Genomic DNA, 11369 nt, shown 5'->3' on the forward strand with positions numbered 1-11369 from the left:
CATCTTTTCAAGGTCGGGATTCGAACTGGCGACTTCTCGTTTCTGTGTCAGGAGCGCTAACCACAGGAACGTCGCGAAGTTGCTATTTTCGGAGAATAAAAACTTAATTTTGAAGATTTGAGGGATTCATTTTTGTGAAAAATCATCATTTGATATGAAAATTAGAACTTCTTCTATTGACAGTTGGCCAAAAAACAATCTTTCCTATTCTCTGCACTTGAATTGGACAATTTTGAAGATTTTTGGAAAAAAAACGAAATAAAAAAAATCTTTTCAAGGTCGGGATTCGAACTCGCAACTTCTCGCTTCCGGGTCAGGAGCGCTAACCACAGGAACGCCGCGAACTTGTTATTTTCGTAGAATTAAAACTTAATTTTGAATATTTGAGAGATTCATTTTTGGGAAAAATCATCATTTGATATGAAAATTACAACTTCTTCTATTGACAGTTGGCCAAAAAACAATCTTTCCTATTCTCTGCACTTGAATTGGACAATTTTGAAGATTTTTGGCAAAAAAAAAATCATCTTTTCAAGGTCGGGATTCGAACTCGCGACTTCTCGCTTCCGGGTCAGGAGCGCTAACCACAGGAACGCCGCGAAATTGTTATTTTCGGAGAATAAAAACTTAATTTGAAGATTTGAGAGATTCATTTTTGGGAAAAATCATCATTTGATATGAAAATTACAACTTCTTCTATTGACAGTTGGCCAAAAAACAATCTTTCCTATTCTCTGCACTTGAATTGGACAATTTTGAAGATCTTTGGAAAAACAATTAAAAAAAAACCAGCTTTTCAAGGTCGGGATTCGAGCTGGCGACTTCTCGCTTCCGGGTCAGGAGCGCTAACCACAGGAACGCCGCGAACTTGCTATTTTCGGAGAATAAAAACTTAATTTTGAAGATTTGAGAGATTCATTTTTGGGAAAAATCATCATTTGATATGAAAATTACAACTTCTTCTATTGACAGTTGGCCAAAAAACAATCTTTCCTATTCTCTGCACTTGAATTGGACAATTTTGAAGATTTTTGGAAAAAAAAACGAAAAAAAAACATCTTTTCAAGGTCGGGATTCGAACTGGCGACTTCTCGCTTCCGGGTCAGGAGCGCTAACCACAGGAACGCCACGAACTTGTTATTTTCGGAGAATAAAAACTTAATTTTGAATATTTGAGAGATTCATTTTTTTTGAAAAATCATCATTTGATATGAAAATTACAACTTCTTCTATTGACAGTTGGCCAAAAAACAATCTTTCCTATTCTCTGCACTTGAATTGGACAATTTTGAAGATTTTTGGCAAAAAAAATTAAAAAAAAATCAGATTTTCAAGATCGGGATTCGAACTGGCGACTTCTCACTTCTGGGTCAGGAGCGCTAACCACAGGAACGAGGCGAACTTGCTATTTTTGGAGAATAAAAACTTAATTTTGAAGATTTGAGAGATTCATTTTTGGGAAAAATCATCATTTGATATGAAAATTACAACTTCTTCTATTGACAGTTGGCCAAAAAACAATCTTTCCCATTCTCTGCACTTGAATTGGACAATTTTGAAGATTTTTGGAAAAAAAAACGAAAAAAAAAACATCTTTTCAAGGTCGGGATTCGAACTTGCAACTTCTCGCTTCCGGGTCAGGAGCGCTAACCCCAGGAACGCCGCGAAATTGTTATTTTCGGAGAATAAAAACTTAATTTGAAGATTAGAGAGATTCATTTTTGGAAAAAATCATCATTTGATATGAAAATTACAACTTCTTCTATTGACAGTTGGCCAAAAAACAATCTTTCCTATTCTCTGCACTTGAATTGGACAATTTTGAAGATTTTTGGCAAAAAAAAAATCATCTTTTCAAGGTCGGGATTCGAACTCGCGACTTCTCGCTTCCGGGTCAGGAGCGCTAACCACAGGAACGCCGCGAAATTGTTATTTTCGGAGAATAAAAACTTAATTTGAAGATTTGAGAGATTCATTTTTGGGAAAAATCATCATTTGATATGAAAATTACAACTTCTTCTATTGACAGTTGGCCAAAAAACAATCTTTCCTATTCTCTGCACTTGAATTGGACAATTTTGAAGATCTTTGGAAAAACAATTAAAAAAAAAACCAGCTTTTCAAGGTCGGGATTCGAGCTGGCGACTTCTCGCTTCCGGGTCAGGAGCGCTAACCACAGGAACGCCGCGAACTTGCTATTTTCGGAGAATAAAAACTTAATTTTGAAGATTTGAGAGATTCATTTTTGGGAAAAATCATCATTTGATATGAAAATTACAACTTCTTCTATTGACAGTTGGCCAAAAAATAATCTTTCCTATTCTCTGCACTTGAATTGGACAATTTTGAAGATTTTTGGCCAAAAAAATATAAAAAATCAGCTTTTCAAGATCGGGATTCGAACTCGCGACTTCTCTAGTTTGCTTCCGGGTCAGGAGCGCTAACCACAGGAACGCCGCGAACTTGTTGTTTTTGAAGAATAAAAACTTAATTTTGAAGATTTGAGAGATTAATTTTTTGGGAAAAATCATCATTTGATATGAAAATTACAACTTCTTCTATTGACAGTTGGTCAAAAAACAATCTTTCCCATTATCTCCACTTGAATTGGAAAATTTGTAAGATTTTTCGCAAAAAAAAATCAAAAAAAAATCACCTTTTCAATGTCAGGATTCGAACTCGCGACTTCTCGTTTCCGGGTCAGGAGCGCTAACCACAGGAACGCCGCGAACTTGTTATTTTCGGAGAATAAAAACTTAATTTTGAAGATTTGAGAGATTCATTTTTGGGAAAAATCATCATTTGATATGAAAATTACAACTTCTTCTATTGACAGTTGGCCAAAAAACAATCTTTCCCATTCTCTGCACTTGAATTGGACAATTTTGAAGATTTTTGGAAAAACAATTAAAAAAAAACCAGCTTTTCAAGGTCGGGATTCGAGCTGGCGACTTCTCGCTTCCGGGTCAGGAGCGCTAACCACAGGAACGCTGCGAACTTGCTATTTTCGGAGAATAAAAACTTAATTTTGAAGATTTGAGAGATTCATTTTTGGGAAAAATCATCATTTGATATGAAAATTACAACTTCTTCTATTGACAGTTGGCCAAAAAACAATCTTTCCTATTCTCTGCACTTGAATTGGACAATTTTGAAGATTTTTGGAAAAAAAAACGAAAAAAAAAACATCTTTTCAAGGTCGGGATTCGAACTGGCGACTTCTCGCTTCCGGGTCAGGAGCGCTAACCACAGGAACGCCACGAACTTGTTATTTTCGGAGAATAAAAACTTAATTTTGAAGATTTGAGAGATTCATTTTTGGGAAAAATCATCATTTGATATGAAAATTACAACTTCTTCTATTGACAGTTGGTCAAAAAACAATCTTTCCCATTCTCTGCACTTGAATTGGACAATTTTGAAGAGTTTTGGCAAAAAAAGGGAAAAAAATCAGCTTTTCAAGGTTGGTATTCGAACTTGCGACTTCTCGATTCTGGATCAGGAGCGCTAACCACAGGAACGACGCGAACTTGTTGTTTTCGGAGAATAAAAACTTAATTTTGAAGATTTGAGAGATTCATTTTTTTGGGAAAATCATCATTTGATATGAAAATTACAACTTCTTCTATTGACAGTTGGTCAAAAAACAATCTTTCCCATTCTCTGCACTTGAATTGGACAATTTTTAAGATTTTTGGCAAAAAAAATAAAAAAAAAATCAGCTTTTCAAGGTAAGGATTCGAACTCGCGACTTTTCGCTTCCGGGTCAGGAGCGCTAACGACAGGAATGCCGCAAACGTGTTATTTTCGGAGAATAAAAACTTAATGTGAAGATTAGAGAGATTCATTTTTGGGAAAAATCATCATTTGATATGAAAATTACAACTTCTTCTATTGACAGTTGGCCAAAAAACAATCTTTTCTATTCTCCGCACTTGAATTGGACAATTTTGAAGAGTTTTGGCAAAAAAAAAAATCATCTTTTCAAGGTCGGGATTCGAACTGGCGACTTCTAGCTTCCGGGTCAGGAGCGCTAACCACAGGAACGCCGCGAACTTGCTATTTTCGGAGAATAAAAACTTAATTTTGAAGATTTGAGAGATTCATTTTTGGGAAAAATCATCATTTGATATGAAAATTACAACTTCTTCTATTGACAGTTGGCCAAAAAACAATCTTTCCCATTCTCTGCACTTGAATTGGACAATTTTGAAGAGTTTTGGCAAAAAAAAACGAAAAAAAAACATCTTTTCAAGGTCGGGATTCGAACTTGCAACTTCTCGCTTCCAGGTCAGGAGCGCTAACCACAGGAATGCCGCAAAATTGTTATTTTCGGAGAATAAAAACTTAATTTTGAAGATTTGAGAGATTCATTTTTTTGAAAAATCATCATTTGATATGAAAATTACAACTTCTTCTATTGACAGTTGGCCAAAAAACAATCTTTCCCATTCTATGCACTTGAATTGGACAATTTTTAAGATTTTTGGCAAAAAAAATCAAAAGAAAATCAGCTTTTCAAGGTCGGGATTCGAACTTGCGACTTCTCGCTTCCGGGTCAGGAGCGCTAACGACAGGAATGCCGCAAACGTGTTATTTTCGGAGAATAAAAACTTAATTTGAAGATTAGAGAGATTCATTTTTGGGAAAAATCATCATTTGATATGAAAATTACAACTTCTTCTTAACAGGTGGCCAAAAAACAATCTTTCCCATTCTCTGCACTTGAATTGGACAATTTTGAAGAGTTTTGGCAAAAAAAGAAAAAAAAATCATCTTGTCAAGGTCGGGATTCGAACTCGCGACTTCTAGCTTCCGGGTCAGGAGCGCTAACCACAGGAACGCCGCGAACTTGTTATTTTCGGAGAATAAAAACTTAATGTGAAGATTAGAGAGATTCATTTTTGGGAAAAATCATCATTTGATATGAAAATTACAACTTCTTCTATTGACAGTTGGCCAAAAAACAATCTTTCCTATTCTCTGCACTTGAATTGGACAATTTTGAAGAGTTTTGGCAAAAAAAAAAATCATCTTTTCAAGGTCGGGATTCGAACTCGCGACTTCTCGCTTCCGGGTCAGGAGCGCTAACCACAGGAACGCCGCGAACTTGTTATTTTCGGAGAATAAAAACTTAATTTTGAAGATTTGAGAGATTCATTTTTGGGAAAAATCATCATTTGATATGAAAATTACAACTTCTTCTATTGACAGTTGGCCAAAAAACAATCTTTCCTATTCTCTGCACTTGAATTGGACAATTTTGAAGATTTTTGGAAAAAAAAAATAAAAAAAATCATCTTTTCAAGGTCAAGATTCGAACTTGCGACTTCTCGCTTCCGGGTCAGGAGCGCTAACGACAGGAATGCCGCAAACGTGTTATTTTCGGAGAATAAAAACTTAATTTGAAGATTAGAGAGATTCATTTTTGGGAAAAATCATCATTTGATATGAAAATTACAACTTCTTCTTAACAGGTGGCCAAAAAACAATCTTTCCCATTTTCTGCACTTGAATTGGACAATTTTGAAGAGTTTTGGCAAAAAAAGAAAAAAAAATCATCTTGTCAAGGTCGGGATTCGAACTCGCGACTTCTCGCTTCCGGGTCAGGAGCGCTAACCACAGGAACGCCGCGAACTTGTTATTTTCTAGAATAAAAACTTAATTTTGAATATTTGAGAGATTCATTTTTTTTGAAAAATCATCATTTGATATGAAAATTACAACTTCTTCTATTGACAGTTGGCCAAAAAACAATCTTTCCCATTCTATGCACTTGAATTGGACAATTTTTAAGATTTTTGGCAAAAAAAATCAAAAAAAATCAGCTTTTCAAGGTAAGGATTCGAACTCGCGACTTTTCGCTTCCGGGTCAGGAGCGCTAACGACAGGAATGCCGCAAACGTGTTATTTTCGGAGAATAAAAACTTAATGTGAAGATTAGAGAGATTCATTTTTGGGAAAAATCATCATTTGATATGAAAATTACAACTTCTTCTATTGACAGTTGGCCAAAAAACAATCTTTTCTATTCTCTGCACTTGAATTGGACAATTTTGAAGAGTTTTGGCAAAAAAAAAATCATCTTTTCAAGGTCGGGATTCGAACTGGCGACTTCTAGCTTCCGGGTCAGGAGCGCTAACCACAGGAACGCCGCGAAATTGTTATTTTCGGAGAATAAAAACTTAATTTGAAGATTAGAGAGATTCATTTTTGGAAAAAATCATCATTTGATATGAAAATTACAACTTCTTCTATTGACAGTTGGCCAAAAAACAATCTTTCCTATTCTCTGCACTTGAATTGGACAATTTTGAAGATTTTTGGCAAAAAAAATAAAAAAAAAATCAGCTTTTCAAGGTCGGGATTCGAACTCGCGACTTCTCGCTTCCGGGTCAGGAGCGCTAACCACAGGAACGCCGCGAACTTGCTATTTTCGGAGAATAAAAACTTAGTTTTGAAGATTTGAGAGATTCATTTTTGGGAAAAATCATCATTTGATATGAAAATTACAATTTCTTCTATTGACAGTTGGCCAAAAAACAATCTTTCCCATTCTCTGCACTTGAATTGGACAATTTTGAAGAGTTTTGGCAAAAAAAACGAAAAAAAAACATCTTTTCAAGGTCGGGATTCGAACTTGCAACTTCTCGCTTCCAGGTCAGGAGCGCTAACCACAGGAATGCCGCAAAATTGTTATTTTCGGAGAATAAAAACTTAATTTTGAATATTTGAGAGATTCATTTTTTTTGAAAAATCATCATTTGATATGAAAATTACAACTTCTTCTATTGACAGTTGGCCAAAAAACAATCTTTCCCATTCTATGCACTTGAATTGGACAATTTTTAAGATTTTTGGCAAAAAAAATCAAAAGAAAATCAGCTTTTCAAGGTCGGGATTCGAACTTGCGACTTCTCGCTTCCGGGTCAGGAGCGCTAACCACAGGAACGCCGCAAACGTGTTATTTTCGGAGAATAAAAACTTAATTTTGAAGATTTGAGAGATTCATTTTTGGGAAAAATCATCATTTGATATGAAAATTACAACTTCTTCTATTGACAGTTGGCCAAAAAACAACCTTTCCCATTCTCTGCACTTCAATTGGACAATTTTGAAAATTTTTGGCAAAAAAATCAAAAGAAAATCAGCTTTTCAGGGTCGGGATTCGAACTCGCGACTTCTCGCTTCCGGGTCAGGAGCGCTAACCACAGGAATGCCGCGAACTTGTTATTTTCGGAGAATAAAAACTTAATTTTGAAGATTTGAGAGATTCATTTTTTTTGAAAAATCATCATTTGATATGAAAATTACAACTTCTTCTATTGACAGTTGGCCAAAAAACAATCTTTCCTATTCTCTGCACTTGAATTGGACAATTTTGAAGATTTTTGGCAAAAAAAATCAAAAGAAAATCAGCTTTTCAAGGTCAGGATTCGAACTCGCGACTTTTCGTTTTCGGGTCAGGAGCGCTAACCACAGGAATGCCGCAAACGTGTTATTTTCGGAGAATAAAAACTTAATGTGAAGATTAGAGAGATTCATTTTTGGGAAAAATCATCATTTGATATGAAAATTACAACTTCTTCTATTGACAGTTGGCCAAAAAACAATCTTTCCCATTCTCTGCACTTGAATTGGACAATTTTGAAGATTTTTGGCAAAAAAATCAAAAGAAAATCAGCTTTTCAAGGTCGGGATTCGAACTGGCGACTTCTCGCTTCCGGGTCAGGAGCGCTAACCACAGGAACGCCGCGAACTTGTTATTTTCGGAGAATAAAAACTTAATTTTGAAGATTTGAGAGATTCATTTTTGGGAAAAATCATCATTTGATATGAAAATTACAACTTCTTCTATTGACAGTTGGCCAAAAAACAATCTTTCCTATTCTCTGCACTTGAATTGGACAATTTTGAAGATTTTTGGAAAAAAAAAATAAAAAAAATCATCTTTTCAAGGTCAAGATTCGAACTGGCGACTTCTCGCTTCCGGGTCAGGAGCGCTAACCGCAGGAACGCCGCGAACTTGTTATTTTCGGAGAATAAAAACTTAATTTTGAAGATTTGAGAGATTCATTTTTGGGAAAAATCATCATTTGATATGAAAATTACAACTTCTTCTATTGACAGTTGGCCAAAAAACAATCTTTCCTATTCTCTGCACTTGAATTGGACAATTTTGAAGATTTTTGGCAAAAAAAAATATCATCTTTTCAAGGTCGGGATTCAAACTCGCGACTTCTCGCTTCCGGGTCAGGAGCGCTAACCACAGGAACGCCAAGAACTTGTTATTTTCGTAGAATTCAAACTTAATTTGAAGATTAGAGAGATTCATTTTTGGGAAAAATCATCATTTGATATGAAAATTACAACTTCTTCTTAACAGGTGGCCAAAAAACAATCTTTCCCATTCTCTGCACTTGAATTGAACAATTTTGAAGATTTTTGGAAAAAAAAAATAAAAAAAATCATCTTTTCAAGGTCGGGATTCGAACTGGCGACTTCTCGTTTCTGTGTCAGGAGCGCTAACCACAGGAACGTCGCGAAGTTGCTATTTTCGGAGAATAAAAACTTAATTTTGAAGATTTGAGGGATTCATTTTTGTGAAAAATCATCATTTGATATGAAAATTAGAACTTCTTCTATTGACAGTTGGCCAAAAAACAATCTTTCCTATTCTCTGCACTTGAATTGGACAATTTTGAAGATTTTTGGAAAAAAAACGAAATAAAAAAAATCTTTTCAAGGTCGGGATTCGAACTCGCAACTTCTCGCTTCCGGGTCAGGAGCGCTAACCACAGGAACGCCGCGAACTTGTTATTTTCGTAGAATTAAAACTTAATTTTGAATATTTGAGAGATTCATTTTTTTTGAAAAATCATCATTTGATATGAAAATTACAACTTCTTCTATTGACAGTTGGCCAAAAACAATCTTTCCTATTCTCTGCACTTGAATTGGACAATTTTGAAGATTTTTGGCAAAAAAAATTAAAAAAAAATCAGATTTTCAAGATCGGGATTCGAACTGGCGACTTCTCACTTCTGGGTCAGGAGCGCTAACCACAGGAACGAGGCGAACTTGCTATTTTTGGAGAATAAAAACTTAATTTTGAATATTTGAGAGATTCATTTTTGGGAAAAATCATCATTTGATATGAAAATTACAACTTCTTCTATTGACAGTTGGCCAAAAAACAATCTTTCCCATTCTCTGCACTTGAATTGGACAATTTTGAAGATTTTTGGAAAAAAAAACGAAAAAAAAAACATCTTTTCAAGGTCGGGATTCGAACTTGCAACTTCTCGCTTCCGGGTCAGGAGCGCTAACCCCAGGAACGCCGCGAAATTGTTATTTTCGGAGAATAAAAACTTAATTTGAAGATTAGAGAGATTCATTTTTGGAAAAAATCATCATTTGATATGAAAATTACAACTTCTTCTATTGACAGTTGGCCAAAAAACAATCTTTCCTATTCTCTGCACTTGAATTGGACAATTTTGAAGATTTTTGGCAAAAAAAAAATCATCTTTTCAAGGTCGGGATTCGAACTCGCGACTTCTCGCTTCCGGGTCAGGAGCGCTAACCACAGGAACGCCGCGAAATTGTTATTTTCGGAGAATAAAAACTTAATTTGAAGATTTGAGAGATTCATTTTTGGGAAAAATCATCATTTGATATGAAAATTACAACTTCTTCTATTGACAGTTGGCCAAAAAACAATCTTTCCTATTCTCTGCACTTGAATTGGACAATTTTGAAGATCTTTGGAAAAACAATTAAAAAAAAACCAGCTTTTCAAGGTCGGGATTCGAGCTGGCGACTTCTCGCTTCCGGGTCAGGAGCGCTAACCACAGGAACGCCGCGAAATTGTTGTTTTCGGAGAATAAAAACTTAATTTTGAAGATTTGAGAGATTCATTTTTGGGAAAAATCATCATTTGATATGAAAATTACAACTTCTTCTATTGACAGTTGGTCAAAAAACAATCTTTCCTATTGTCTGCACTTGAATTGGACAATTTTGAAGATTTTTGGACAAAAAAAGAAAAAAAAATCAGCTCTTTAAGGGTGGGGATTCGAACTCGCGACTTCTCGATTGCGGGTCAGGAGCGCTAACCACAGGAACGCCGCGAACTTGTTATTTTCGGAGAATAAAAACTTAATTTTGAAGATTTAAGAGATTCATTTTTGGGAAAAATTATCATTTGATATGAAAATTACAACTTCTTCTATTGACAGTTGGCTAAAAACAATCTTTCCTATTCTCTGCACTTGAATTGGACAATTTTGAAGAGTTTTGGCAAAAAAAACGAAAAAAAATCAGCTTTTCAAGGTCGGGATTCGAACTCGCGACTTCTCGCTTCCGGGTCAGGAGCGCTAACCACAGGAACGCCGCGAACTTGTTATTTTCGGAGAATAAAAACTGAATTTGAAGATTAGAGAGATTCTTTTTTGGGAAAAATCATCATTTGATATGAAAATTACAACTTCTTCTATTGACAGTTGGCCAAAAAACAATCTTTCCCATTCTATGCACTTGAATTGGACAATTTTTAAGATTTTTGGCAAAAAAAATAAAAAAAAAATCAGCTTTTCAAGGTAAGGATTCGAACTCGCGACTTTTCGCTTCCGGGTCAGGAGCGCTAACGACAGGAATGCCGCAAACGTGTTATTTTCGGAGAATAAAAACTTAATGTGAAGATTAGAGAGATTCATTTTTGGGAAAAATCATCATTTGATATGAAAATTACAACTTCTTCTATTGACAGTTGGCCAAAAAACAATCTTTTCTATTCTCCGCACTTGAATTGGACAATTTTGAAGAGTTTTGGCAAAAAAAAAAATCATCTTTTCAAGGTCGGGATTCGAACTGGCGACTTCTAGCTTCCGGGTCAGGAGCGCTAACCACAGGAACGCCGCGAACTTGCTATTTTCGGAGAATAAAAACTTAATTTTGAAGATTTGAGAGATTCATTTTTGGGAAAAATCATCATTTGATATGAAAATTACAACTTCTTCTATTGACAGTTGGCCAAAAAACAATCTTTCCCATTCTCTGCACTTGAATTGGACAATTTTGAAGAGTTTTGGCAAAAAAAACGAAAAAAAAACATCTTTTCAAGGTCGGGATTCGAACTTGCAACTTCTCGCTTCCAGGTCAGGAGCGCTAACCACAGGAATGCCGCAAAATTGTTATTTTCGGAGAATAAAAACTTAATTTTGAATATTTGAGAGATTCATTTTTTTTGAAAAATCATCATTTGATATGAAAATTACAACTTCTTCTATTGACAGTTGGCCAAAAAACAATCTTTCCCATTCTATGCACTTGAATTGGACAATTTTTAAGATTTTTGGCAAAAAAAA

This window comes from Acanthaster planci, linkage group LG09 (assembly GCF_054643075.1).
Source record: "Acanthaster planci isolate LZ-2023a linkage group LG09, COTS_SCS, whole genome shotgun sequence".
NCBI lineage: Eukaryota > Metazoa > Echinodermata > Asteroidea > Valvatida > Acanthasteridae > Acanthaster > Acanthaster planci.